Source organism: Lactuca saligna, chromosome 6 (genome assembly GCF_052625555.1).
Source record: "Lactuca saligna cultivar CGN05327 chromosome 6, ASM5262555v1, whole genome shotgun sequence".
NCBI classification, from domain to species: domain Eukaryota; kingdom Viridiplantae; phylum Streptophyta; class Magnoliopsida; order Asterales; family Asteraceae; genus Lactuca; species Lactuca saligna.
The window spans coordinates 87,738,224-87,753,097 of record NC_136422.1 but is presented as its reverse complement, the minus strand read 5'-3'; positions in this window follow the sequence as shown (position 1 = coordinate 87,753,097).

Below are 14,874 nucleotides of genomic sequence, written 5' to 3'. Positions count from 1 at the left end.
AACGGAATACGTTAACGTACGTTATTTTATGTAATATTTGGAATCGTTAATATCCAAATATCTAATTTTATGCATGTCCTAATATCATTATAAGTAATATATTCGTACGTGTTAACCTAGTTTAACCTAATAGAGTGGTATTACTATTTCAACCACTTCACCCGGGTAAAAAGTTTTAACCCTGTTAAACTTTAGCATCGGGTAGCCGTGTATCGGGTACAATACCCGAGACATATAAAAACACTTGAACACTTCAATTGGACTCTTTTACCACTATTACACCTCTCTCTCACTACTTTCTCTCTCTAGACCCGAAATCGACTCCAAATCCGTGAATTTCCGACTTCCAGACGTAAGGATTCATCCCCTAACTTAATCTAACAATCCTTTACTGCTTTTCGAGTCCAAAATCATGAGAATCAAGGACCATAATGGAGTTTACAGCCTAAGAAGCTCCTTAGGCCGTAAACCCCCAAAATCATGCCAAAGACTTTGTTTTTCCTTCCTTTAAGCTTATGGACTAGTTAAGGCATAAACCTAGGGGACTTTGGACACTAAAACACAAGGAATTAGAGCCTAAAAAGGAGTTTACAGCCCAAGCTTGTGCTTAGGCCGTAAACACCTCAAACATCCCAAAAACACTTGTTTAATGTCCCAAAAACTCATCTAGGGTGTTTGGCAATTTAGACTTGACAACAAGGAAGGCTTAAATGCATCAAACAACATCATTTGAAGGCAAAAAGAGGATTTTACGGCCAAGGCTAAGCTTGGGCCGTAAACACCCAAAAATTTGTGTCAAACAAGTCCCTAAACTACCCTAGTGCTTGTAAGGAATTTAGTTAAGGCCTTTGGAAGTGTGTTGTACCATTTAACTTCACATTTGAGCACAAAATGAAGAGTTTACGGCCAAGGATGTTCTTGGGCCGTAAACTCCCCAAAAATATATGCCAAATTGTCCCAAACTCACTATATGGCCTTCTAGGATTTATCTAAGGTGTATGGGACTTTGTTGTACCATTAAAACATATATCTTGAAGGGTTTACAAGAGTTTACGGCCCAAGAACAAGTCTTGGCCGTAAACTCCCCAAAAATGTCACAAATTATGATGTTTAAACCCTTAAAATAGTCCAAGACACATACCACTAAATCAAGGAAGTGAAATAAGACCTTAAACATACACTTTGGAGTGCCACAAGAGTTTACGGCCAAACCTAGGGGGTTTACGGCCGTAAACTCCCAAAGGATGGCCTTTGGGCCATAAACTCCAAGGGAGTGAACTCGTGGATCCTTCCGTAAATCATTCATGACATTGTACCACTCCTGGGAACCCCTTCTAGGCCTTAAAACCCCGAAAACGATGCTAGAATGTCCAAATACTATAATGAAAAGCATAAGATGATTAACTTCTTGTAAAATACATATTTCATATGACATTAGGGTCCTAGGAGGTGCTCACGAGGTTATTGGGTACCAAACACTCAATCGACACTTTTACCCGATTTACCCGATTTCCGCGATTTCAGGTGAGTTCATACCCCTTAATGAACCTTTCAAATGTTTTATATGTTTTAGGGGGGAGATACAAGTTGAATATACATGTTTATGAAAAGTTATACAAGACTATTTTTCAGATTTCAGAGTTAATCACATGTGATTCACAATCTATAGTTCAAATCACATGTGATTTATCACTATGCTTTATAAATAAATCAATTGTTTTCAAAACTATCTTGGATTAACAAACAAGTTTTAAATGTTCCTTTCATACAATACTTTTGTTAAATAAAACTCTTTATAAGAATGTAATCATACTGATATATTTATATAAGTAAGATTTGAAAGACTTAGGACCGATAGCTCGCCTTATTTCCTGTTTCTTGTTTGATTGTGGACTTAGGGTAGTAATTATCCATCCGACTGTCATTGATTTCTTAATTATATATCTCATATATTAGTACAGATTATGAGTACTTCTTAATTCATTAATTACCTGAATCACTACTTGACTAGAACCACATACACTAAATTAACTATAATGGGTATAGTTAAGGACTCTATCCCTAGTTTCCACTATTACTCTACACTACTATAATTCTCTATACTATGAAGCAATACACTAATAAGAGAATACAATACAAGTTATACAAAAGATTACTACACTATAATACAAGAGAATGCACTAATCATGAGATAACTCACTAATCCACTACGGGATACTCTATACGCTATTCACTATGCCCGAAGTTTTCCGACAAGAAGATGACACTATATGTATAGATCTATACGGGGCAGACACTATTACATCCCGACTGATAACTTTAGTCCGAGCCGCTCAGGCCCAGGGATGCTGTTACTCTACTACACTATGCATGACTGGGAAGGTCATGGGGGTCCGCCATTACTCACACTATTGGGAATATACTAAGAAAGACACTATAACCGCACTAAAATACTAAAAGAAAGATGAAGTAATATCCCGAAGTAAATAAGTATCTAATACTAAAGGATGCTGCACCACTATTATATACTCTAAGAATAACTCACTATACTACATTACATAATGATGAGTCACTATTACACTTCTATGATAAGTGACATTCAAAGATAGAAACAACATATTTCTTAAAGATTTTCACTTACTATACAGTTCTGGAAAATATGGGATTTTCTAGGTTTTACCACTATTTATGATTTCAAAACTTCAGTTTTCATACTAATGACTCTAATACTTTTATACAAGTACTCACACTAAAAACTCTTATGAACTCACCAGCTTTATGCTGATATTCTTTTCAAAATAACTTGTATCTTCAGGTCAAAGATAGACAGGTACAGCAGCAACATTTTTGGAGAAGATGGAGGATACAAGACCCATCTCTTATTTTTGTTTACTTTTGGTGTTTGTCAAACTTTACAAAACACACTTGTAAATACATTTACTATATGAATGAAATGGTTGTATGATTCTTGCTTTTACTATTATACAATTGTGATGATACTGTACACTACGTCATCCACCCCGAAACGTATTCCGCCGTTATCGTTTTTGGGGTGTGACAGATTGGTATCAGAGCATTGTTTATAGTGAATCAAGTATATCAACCTATAAAAGATATACGAACTATAAACACTTCGGGACTAAAACACTCTAACCAAAAATATATACTGTTAAGTATCTAAAAGATTTAACTAAGTATATATACACACATCACTATAAAACACAGAAGTCAGTATCGTCCTAGAACCAAACAAAAGTATTAAGGTTGTCGGATAGCACAATTGAGCTTAGAGACATATAGTCACATTTAGGGGGATGTAGCCTGATCAACTACGTTTTCCTGGGAGTGACTAGCATGTGCCTAAGTTTGGTTGTTGTATTGCAACAAGTCTAAAACTTACCAACACTACCACAATAACGATTAACATTAGAATACTATAGGAGTATTATGTACCTCTAAAAACATACATCTGTGAGAACTAAAAAGGGTCGTTACTGATGGAGCAATAGTCGCTAAATGGATACTTTCCGGTTACATGTGACTAGGGCGTTATAGACTTAGAATCTGTGATCTTTGCTTTACTTCCTGTTCCTTGTTTGGTTGTGGATTTAGAGTTAGGGTCACTTATTCGATGGACTATCCTGCCCCAATCACATGTAATTAGTATGCATTATGCAAGTATTGGTCCAACTCGTGACGACCGTCTTATAAGTAATTTAGGTTAGTACGCCTATTAACCTTCTTTTCCCTTTTTCTTGCATAGATACCATGGCTGGCTTCCACCCTCCAGGCGACCCGTACTACCCAAACCAAGGTAATGGGGGATGGCTCAGTGAAGAGTCGGACAATGATCACCCAATCCCCTTGGATGACCACCGAGCAGAAGGCTTTCCGGATAACTCCGACTCCGAGCCAGAAGTTAATAAGCTACCCCCTGGAGTCCCAAACCCCAACCCCCGTCCGACATTTCATGGCCCCACTCCTATGTGGGCCATATCCTTGCACAGATGGAGCGAAGAGCAGGGTCAGCCCACGCCATACAATGGAGACCGAAGATTCTACAACATAAATGAAGGTGGATCAGCAGATCAGGTTCTGCCCATCATGATCCAAAGGATTGCCAGAAATGTCGAGCAAGGTCAAGCTGCAATAGGTCGAGTTGTGGAAGTGGATGCCAACTCAAATCTCAACACAGTTCGCATCCGCCAACTCAAAGAAGCCATGGACATGACAAGGAGGACTAACGAGACTCTGCAGCACCAGCTGGCTGCATCCCGAGCTGAAGTTAGAGAACTCCGTGCAAGCCAAAGGACTCATGATCGACACCTTCAAGAAGTTATGCGTCAGCTAGCAGAACTGAGGATTCACCCGACAAGTAACCGTCGCCAGTAGAAGACGTCTAGTTACCTCTATCTTTTGTTTAATGGATTAACCTATCCACTCTATGTTCAGTAGATCTATTATCTGTAAACATTCCTAGCTTGAAAGTACTCTAGTCAAACCTCTAAACTGCCAAACCCTTTTCTCTATGGTATGATGTAAGACCTATTGCTAGGTCAAATTTTCATGAACTTGTGTTGCATCATGGATACCAATATATTGGCAGTTGATTTCTCTATTGCTATAACTCTCATCTTGATCTTGGATTATGTTGATTTAGTCCACGAAACACTCTATTTATATTCGCAATAGACTCTTACTATTGCTATCATTTCTATACTTCTTCCAGTAAAGGATGCCTCCACGAAAGCGTCCCGCCAGAGGAAGACCTGCAACTCAAACCCCTACCCACCACCCCCTCCTCCACAGATCGATCCAATGTTATTTCAAACAGCGGTAACTGCGGCCGTGACAGCAGCCATGGCCCAAATGAATTCTGGGGATGCGAGTGGTGGTAACTCTAGGTTCGGTGAAGTCCATCATCGAGTGCAGGGATGTACTTATAAGGATTTCATGAGCTGTAAACCTACCATCTTCGATGGTACCGGAGGAATTCTGACATTATCCCGATGGTTCGAAAGAACCGAAGCGGTGTTTGAGATGTGCTCTTGTCCCGAGGAGAGCAAAATCAAGTTCGCTACTACTACCCTTACCAGCAGGGCCTTGACATGGTGGAACGGCCATGTTAGTTCACTTTCCTTGGTCACAGCCAATGCTATGGGCTGGGACACTCTGAAGGACCTCATGAGAGGAGAGTACTGCCCTAGGGGCGAAATTCAGAAACTTGAGGAAGAACTCTGGAACCTCAAGATGAAGGGGACTGATATAACAGCTTATACGGCCAGGTTTTGCGACTTGGCAGCTATGTGCCCCAATATGATCCCTATAGAGAACAAGAAGATTGAACGGTACATCTGGGGTTTAGTGCCCCCGTATCAAGGAAATGTTCTAGCTTCACGCCCTACAACTTTTGATAGTGCCAAGGAATTGGCCCAGAGTCTGATCAACCACGAAATCCCCTCCACTCCGGTGACAGCAACCACAACAACCACTGCACCGCCCGCTTCATCTGACAGAAAGAGGAAGCGATGGGATAAGATGAAAGGCAAGAAAACTCAAACCTCCTCAAGGGACCAACAAATTGTGGCGGTCCATGCTGCCACCACCCCGACTACTCCAGCTGCTCCAGCCCCGCCAAAAGCTTACAGTGGGAACTTGCCCAAGTGTCCCAAGTGCCCTTTCCACCACAACGGCCCCTGCCGTGAACTGCACTGTTCCAACTGCGGTCGAAAAGGCCATACTGTCCGATTTTGTAAGTCCCCTCCCAAACCTATCACGCAGGTTCCTGGTATGGGAGTGACCCCAACTTGTTATGGTTGTGGAGAGGCGGGACATTTTAAGAGAAACTGTCCAAAGACCACAAATGCTGGAGGAACTGGAAGGCTACTCGCTATCGGTCACAATGAAGCGGTAGCAGATCCCACAGTAGTCACGGGTACGTTCCTTCTCCACAACTCCTATGCCTGTGTCTTATTTGATAGTGGTGCAGAAAGAAGCTTCGTAAATCATAACTTTAAACACTTACTCAAACAAACCCCTCAACCACTAAAAGAAACATTCGTCGTAGAAATGGCTAATGGGAAAACAGAAAGCTCTAGCGAAATCTACATAGGGTGCACTCTTATGTTAGACAATCACTCATTCCCAATCAATCTTATGCCAGTCTCAATCAAAAATTTCGATGTCATTGTTGGTATGGATTGGTTGAGTCTCCATTGCGCCGATATCCTATGTTCCGACAAAGCCATTCGTCTGAACCTTCCAAATCACGAAACCCTCTTGATATATGGAGATAAGCCGAGTGCGAGCCTTCGTATCATCTCCAGTGTTCAGGCTCAGAAATACTTACGCAAGGAATATCGCACCTTCCTTGCCCATGTCGTTGACACTAACCAGAAATCGAAAGATCCAAAAGACATTCCTGTAGTATGCGATTTCCCTGACGTCTTTCCGGAGGATCTTCCCGGCCTACCTCCCAAACGTCAGATTGAGTTCAGAATCGACCTAATTCCAGGAGCTACCCCCGTAGCTAAGTCGCCCTACCGTCTAGCACCCGCCGAAATGCAAGAACTGTCTGGTCAACTCAATGAACTGCTCAGCAAGGGCTTTATAAGACCGAGTTTCTCACCTTGGGGAGCTCCGGTCTTGTTCGTGAAAAAGAAAGACGGATCGTTTCGGATGTGCATCGATTATAGAGAACTCAATAAACTCACGGTTAAAAATCACTACCCTCTCCCTCGTATCGACGATCTTTTTGATCAACTACAAGGAGCAAGTTACTTCTCCAAGATTGACCTTAGATCTGGGTATCATCAGTTACGGGTACTCGAGGAAGATGTTCCGAAGACAGCTTTCCGAACTCGCTACGGACACTTTGAGTTCGTAGTGATGCCCTTTGGACTGACCAACGCCCCCGCAGTATTCATGGACTTGATGAATAGAGTGTGTCATCCATACCTGGATCAGTTCGTCATCGTTTTCATTGACGATATCCTCGTTTACTCTCGGAACGAGGAAGAACACAAGGATCACCTACGACAAGTCTTGGGAACGTTGCGATCCGAAAATTTTTATGCGAAGTTCTCTAAGTGCGAGTTCTGGATCCGAAGAGTCGAATTCTTAGGTCACGTGGTTAGTGAAGAAGGAATTCATGTGGATCCCTCCAAGATTAAAGCCATTGAGAACTGGTCAGCACCGAAGACGCCTACGGAAATTCGTCAATTTCTAGGCCTCGCTGGCTACTATCGTAGATTCATTCAAAACTTTTCTCGGATTGCAAAACCTCTCACTATGCTGACACAGAAAGGAGTACCGTTCGACTGGGAGGAAAGACAGGAGAAGGCATTCCAAACCCTGAAGCGAGCCCTATGCACCGCACCAGTATTATCCCTTCCCGAAGGGACAGAAGATTTTGTCGTATACTGTGATGCATCCAACCAGGGGCTCGGTAGTGTCTTGATGCAACGGGGTAAGGTTATCGCATATGCCTCGAGACAGCTAAAGAACCATGAGGCGAACTACACTACGCACGACCTCGAATTAGGAGCGGTTGTTTTTGCACTAAAAATCTGGAGACACTACTTATATGGGACGAAGAGTGTGGTATACACTGATCATAAAAGCCTCCAACACATAATGAACCAAAAAGAACTCAACATGAGGCAGCATCGATGGGTCGAGCTACTTAACGATTACGACTGTGAAATTAGATATCACCCGGGAAAAGCCAATGTAGTAGCAGATGCACTGAGCAGGATGGAGTATACTGGTCGAAAGACCAAGTCGTTGACAATGACTATTCATTCGCATCTCTCCACGCAGATCAAAGAGGCTCAGCTTGAAGCCTTAAAGCCCGAGAACGTGTTGGGAGAATCTCTACGTGGAATGAATAAAAATTTGGAGGTAAAGGGTGACGGAGCCTACTACTTCATGGACCGAATCTGGACTCCACGCCATGGAGGTTTTAGAGATTTGGTTATGAGGGAAGCGCATAACACTCGCTACTCCATCCACCCAGGTTCAGATAAGATGTATCTGGATCTCAGAAAGCTATACTGGTGGCCAAACATGAAAGCGGAGATCGCCACATTTGTGAGTAAGTGCCTCACTTGCGCGAAAGTCAAGGTTGAATATCAGAAGCCATCAGGACTTCTCCAACAACCTGAGATACCAGAATGGAAGTGGGAGCGGATCACAATGGACTTTATAACCAAAATTCCCAAGACAACGGGTGGATTAGATACTATTTGGGTCATTGTCGATAGGTTGACTAAGTCCGCACATTTCCTACCCATCAAGGAAACGGACAAGATGGAGAAACTCACTAGAACATACATTAAAGAAATAGTACGACTACATGGCGTCCCTATCTCTATTATCTCAGACAGAGATAGTAGATTCACCACTAGGTTCTGGCAATCGTTGCAAGAAGCACTAGGGATGAGGCTGGACATGAGTACAGCCTACCATCCGCAGACCGACGGACAGAGTGAGAGGACGATTCAAACCTTAGAGGATATGCTGCGAGCTTGTGTAATTGACTTCGGTAAGTCATGGGACACACACTTACCTCTTGTGGAATTTTCTTATAATAATAGTTATCATACGAGCATCAAGGCAGCCCCATTCGAAGCCCTCTACGGCCGCAAGTGTAGATCCCCTCTGTGCTGGGCTGAGGTGGGTGACACTCAACTAGCTAAAGGAAGAGTTCCTGACAGCTCTCTCACTGGTCCGGAGATCATTCGAGAAACGACCGATAAGATTGTACAGATACGCGAACGACTTAAAGCCGCTAGGGATCGACAGAAAAGCTACGCCGATAAACGAAGAAAACCCTTGGAATTCCAGGTGGGAGATCGAGTCATGTTGAAGGTCTCACCCTGGAAGGGCACGGTACGCTTTGGAAAGCGTGGAAAGTTGAACCTAAGGTACATAGGGCCTTTTGAGATTCTCGCTAGAATCGGCCCCGTAGCCTATAAACTCAACCTACCTCACGAACTAAGCAACATACACCCTACCTTTCACGTCTCTAACTTGAAGAAATGCCTGTCAGACGAGACACTCGTAATTCCCCTTGACGAGATTGAGGTAAATGAGAGCCTCAACTTCGTGGAGGAACCTGTTGAGATTATGGATCGAGAAGTAAAACGAACGAAGCAAAGCCGTATCCCAATTGTGAAAGTTCGGTGGAATGCCAAGCGAGGACCAGAATTCACTTGGGAACGCGAAGACCAAATGAAACTCAAATACCCCCATCTCTTCGCATAGTTGTACTGTAACTCTTATATGTATAAATTCTAAAATTTCGGGACGAAATTCCCCTAACGGGGGGATGATGTGACAACCCCAAATCTATTCCCGTTACAAATCCCATTTTCACTAACGGAATACGTTAACGTACGTTATTTTATGTAATATTTGGAATCATTAATATCCAAATATCTAATTTTATGCATGTCCTAATATCATTATAAGTAATATATTCGTACGTGTTAACCTAGTTTAACCTAATAGAGTGGTATTACTATTTCAACCACTTCACCCGGGTAAAAAGTTTTAACCCCGTTAAACTTTAGCATCGGGTAGCCGTGTATCGGGTACAATACCCGAGACATATAAAAACACTTGAACACTTCAATTGGACTCTTTTACCACTATTACACCTCTCTCTCACTACTTTCTCTCTCTACACCCGAAATCGACTCCAAATCCGCGAATTTCCAACTTCCAAACGTAAGGATTCATCCCCTAACTTAATCTAACCATCCTTTACTGCTTTTAGAGTCCAAAATCATGAGAATCAAGGACCATAATGGAGTTTACGGCCTAAGAAGCTCCTTAGGCCGTAAACCCCCAAAATCATGCCAAAGACTTTGTTTTTCCTTCCTTTAAACTTATGGACTAGTTAAGGCATAAACCTACGGGACTTTGGACACTAAAACACAAAGAATTAGAGCCTAAAAAGGAGTTTACGGCCCAAGCTTGTGCTTAGGCCGTAAACACCTCAAACACCCCAAAAACACTTGTTTAATGTCCCAAAAACTCATCTAGGGTGTTTGGCAATTTAGACTTGACAACAAGGAAGGCTTAAATGCATCAAACAACATCATTTGAAGGCAAAAAGAGGAGTTTACGGCTAAGGCTAAGCTTGGGCCGTAAACACCCAAAAATTTGTGTCAAACAAGTCCCTAGTAAGGAATTTAGTTAAGGCCTTTGGAAGTGTGTTGTACCATTTAACTTCACATTTGAGCACAAAATGAAGAGTTTACGGCCAAGGATGTTCTTGGGCCGTAAACTCCCCAAAAATATATGCCAAATTGTCCCAAACTCACTATATGGCCTTCTAGGATTTATCTAAGGTGTATGGGACTTTGTTGTACCATTAAAACATACATCTTGAAGGGTTTACAAGAGTTTACGGCCCAAGAACAAGTCTTGGCCGTAAACTCCCCAAAAATGTCACAAATTATGATGTTTAAACCCTTAAAATAGTCCAAGACACATACCACTAAATCAAGGAAGTGAAATAAGACCTTAAACATACACTTTGGAGTGCCACAAGAGTTTACGGCCAAACCTAGGGGGTTTACGGACGTAAACTCCCAAAGGATGGCCTTTGGGCCATAAACTCCAAGGGAGTGAACTCGTGGATCCTTCCGTAAATCATTCATGACTTTGTACCACTCCCGGGAACCCCTTCTAGGCCATAAAACCCCGAAAACGATGCTAGAATGTCCAAATACTATAATGAAAAGCATAAGATGATTAACTTCTTGTAAAATACATATTTCATATGACATTAGGGTCCTAGGAGGTGCTCACGAGGTTATTGGGTACCAAACACTCAATCGACACTTTTACCCAATTTACCCGATTTCCGCGATTTCAGGTGAGTTCATACCCCTTAATGAACCTTTCAAATGTTTTATATGTTTTAGGGGGGAGATACAAGTTGAATATACATGTTTATGAAAAGTTATACAAGCCTATTTTTCAGATTTCAGAGTTAATCACATGCGATTCACAATCTGTAGTTCAAATCACATGTGATTTATCACTATGCTTTATAAATAAATCAATTGTTTTCAAAACTATCTTGGATTAACAAACAAGTTTTAAATGTTCCTTTCGTACAATACTTTTGTTAAATAAAACTCTTTATAAGAATGTAATCATACTGATATAGTTATATAAGTAAGATTTGAAAGACTTAGGACCGATAGCTCGCCTTATTTCCTGTTTCTTGTTTGATTATGGACTTAGGCTAGTAGTTATCCATCCGACTGTCATTGATTTCTTAATTATATATCTCATATATTAGTACAGATTATGAGTACTTCTTAATTCATTAATTACCTGAATCACTACTTGACTAGAACCACATACACTAAATTAACTATAATGGGTATAGTTAAGGACTCTATCCCTAGTTTCCACTATTACTCTACACTACTATAATTCTCTATACTATGAAGCAATACACTAATAAGATAATACAATACAAGTTATATGAAAGATTACTACACTATAATACAAGAGAATGCACTAATCATGAGATAACTCACTAATCCACTACGGGATACTCTATACGCTATTCACTATGCCCGAAGTTTTCCGACAGGAAGACGACACTATATGTATAGATCTATACGGGGCAGACACTATTACATCCCGACTGATAACTTCAGTCCGAGCCGCTCAGGCCCAGGGATGCTGTTACTCTACTACACTATGCATGACTGGGAAGGTCATGGGGGTTCGCTATTACTCACACTATTGGGAATATACTAAGAAAGACACTATAACCGCACTAAAATACTAAAAGAAAGATGAAGTAATATCCCGAAGTAAATAAGTATCTAATACTAAAGGATGCTGCACCACTATTATATACTCTAAGAATAACTCACTATACTACATTACATAATGATGAGTCACTATTACACTTCTATGATAAGTGACATTCAAAGATAGAAACAACATATTTCTTAAAGATTTTCACTTACTATACAGTTCTGGAAAATATGGGATTTTCTAGGTTTTACCACTATTTATGATTTCAAAACTTCAGTTTTCATACTAATGACTCTAATACTTTTATACAAGTACTCACACTAAAAACTCTTATGAACTCACCAGCTTTATGCTGATATTCTTTTCAAAATAACTTGTATCTTCAGGTCAAAGATAGACCGGTACAGCAGCAGCATTTTTGGAGAAGATGGAGGATACAAGACCCATCTCTTATTTTTGTTTACTTTTGGTGTTTGTCAAACTTTACAAAACACACTTATAAATACATTTACTATATGAATGAAATGGTTGTATGATTCTTGCTTTTACTATTATACAATTGTGATGATACTGTACACTACGTCATCCACCCCGAAACGTATTCCGCCGTTATCGGTTTTGGGGTGTGACATTATGCAATATAAATAAAAAAAAGTATTATATATTATTCTACTGACTACGGTACGAGGAATCTGGTTAGAATGGCGGCACAAGGTTATTGGATTTCAGAACGGCTTAGTTGCTAAAATGATCCTACCATCCGGTGGTTCATGTCTGGCCCTCATCAATATATATATATATATATATATATATATATATATATATATATATATATATATATATAGTATTTATAGTAGTATGCGTACTAAGTAATATTTATCATACAAAATACACGTGAAATATCATTGTTTTGTGTATAATAATTGTTTTAATGCTTATATGTTAAGTAAAGAAAATCGTTTTAAAATATCAATATTTACATATGTTATGTTGTTAAAATAACACAACTAATAAAATAACATGATTTTGACTGCAAATGTGTTATGACTATATAAATGGTTATCAACTTGGTAGTTTTAATATACCTCATTTGTACATAAAAGTATAGAGGTTTATATATTTATACAATTTATAGAACTTGTATCTTAGGCTTATACCTGTGCTTATGTATACTATGCTAAGTTTTATCCACTGTTTAAACAAGTATCGTACACTTTTGCGTGTACTCTTATCAAATATACTTGTCGTTTATCCGTTTATTCATATTTGTGGTTTTTAAGCACAATCTTCGCATATAACTTTATCTATATATATATGTATATATTCGTATGTCTGTTTATCCGTATTTGCGAAGAACCTTGGCAAATAACCTTATCCGCATATATGTATTTATGTTCATCCGTATATATGTATGTCTGTTTATCCGTTATCTTTACAACCATAGGATTGGTTGCTTTCAAAACTATTTTAAGTATGGAATTACTTATGGAACATAACGTTTTGGCTTTCAAAGATTCATTACAAACACATTTTTATGTATTGACTAACTTATACAAACTATACATTTTGGTTTTTAAAGAATCATTGCGAACATTGTTTTAACTGTTGTTATAAATACAAAGAAAATACTTTGTGGACTTTTTAAAAGTATTGTTGCGGTTAGCAGAAAACCTGTAACGCTCACCAACCTTTGTGTTGACCTCAAACTTACATGTATTCTCAGTAAATCATTAAATAAATGTTCAGACAGAAGATTGGTCATGGAATACAGACGACCTAGCTATCTAGTTTTTGTTATATGCTTACTTGTTTAACGCAACTACTGTACTATTATTATCTTTAAGAACCCTGTATTCAAACTTAATGATGGAATACAAATATTGTTTTGTTTATCCTTATACTTGTGCTATATATTCAGTTTATCTATGATCCATAAACTTAGTCACACTCCTGGCATGTTCCGCCTTGGCCAGGGGTGTGACAAAATGGTATCAGAGCCAAATTGGCTATAAAGAACCCGTATCCTCGAAAGAGGAATACAACTATAGCAAACTAGCTTCTAATAAAAGTATTATTAATAATAACACTACTTCTCGACTACTTATGATACTTCATGTCTGGCCCACGTCTGTTCTTGGTAGTCGGGAAGTATAAAACAAAAGTTAATAATACTACAAACCCCACCAACCATAAAATATAAGAGTTTATATATTCTAACATCCTAAAATTTAAGACCGGGTTCTTAAATTAATCAATTAAATAAATGAAAAATGATTTATACACTTAAATCATCAAGGGATAATCATATCATTAGTTGATATGAAGTTTAGAAAGTTATAAGTGAAAATAGTAACATTTTAAAGATAAAAGGTGTGACAATAGTCAATTTTAGGTCAAGTAAAAATCAAACAAAATCAACAAGTCAAACCGGACGACTCAATTATCCCTTGTGTATTAGGGTTTACATTGAGTAATTACTAAACAACCCGCTATTTTGATGAGAAAACATCGATTGGAAAATTCGTATGTTTGATTTTCCATAACCATGATAATGCTAAACATTGAACTAAAGTGATAAAACACTATTACACACTCATCGAGAGTGTGTAGGTCACTAAAATATGGCTTAATGGGGTCCACGGACCTTGCATTGCGAAGTCGGATGCTCAAAAATGTCACAAACGAAACCTCCCTCAATCGTATTCACTCTATCTCTCTCTCTATTTCAAATCTCTCCCAAATCTCTCTCAAAAGTTCCATAAACTTTTTTAGTCTTTCAGGCCATCCCGACCCTTAACCGGGTGAAAAACGACTTGAAACAGGGTAAAAACGAGAAAAACAACCTTAAGGAGCTGAAACTCCTCTTAGGAGCCGAAGCCCCTAGGACCGAAACACTAGCAGCCGAAACCGAAACTCTGGAAACCAAGAGGCAACCGAGACTAAAACTCTTGAACCGAATCTGCCAGAGCCGAACCTCACTCTCGGTTCTTAGCTCCCAACCGAGACGGAACCTCGCAGATAGCCACCAAGACCGAACCTCGCAAATAGCCACCGAGACCGAGCCTTGCCTTCTATTCCTTC